Source organism: Phalaenopsis equestris, unplaced genomic scaffold (assembly GCF_001263595.1).
Source record: "Phalaenopsis equestris unplaced genomic scaffold, ASM126359v1 Scaffold216280, whole genome shotgun sequence".
NCBI lineage: Eukaryota > Viridiplantae > Streptophyta > Magnoliopsida > Asparagales > Orchidaceae > Phalaenopsis > Phalaenopsis equestris.
The window spans coordinates 6019-6469 of record NW_018234913.1 but is presented as its reverse complement, the minus strand read 5'-3'; positions in this window follow the sequence as shown (position 1 = coordinate 6469).

Here is a 451-nt window from a genome sequence, read left to right as displayed (position 1 = left end):
GATTCATTAAATCAAAAATTCTTATTAAGAATTGATTGCAGTTCAAGTAAGTATATACTGCAAAGAGACGTAAAATATCTTGTCTCTAAAAAATTTTTTGCCAATTGACAAGCTCAATTATCCTGTTTTGAATTTGATATAGAATATATTGCAGGTAATAGTAATTCTTTCTCTGACTTTCTAAATCGTGAATTTCTGTAGGGAGAAAGACAAGGAGGGGTGGATCACCCCTCATCAAAGGGTTAGAATGACACCCCAAAGGGGTGCATTCACCTTTAGAGGGGGGAGAGGTAGGAAAAACCTAATGTGGCTCCACAAAAAATTATTGATTTACAACAATATCTATATGGTAGCCCAATGGCTTCCACATCAGAAACTAAATCTCCTCAATCTCAGGAATTACAAATCCAAGAAGTCACAGAATTTGTGCAAAAAACAACGAAAGAAAAAA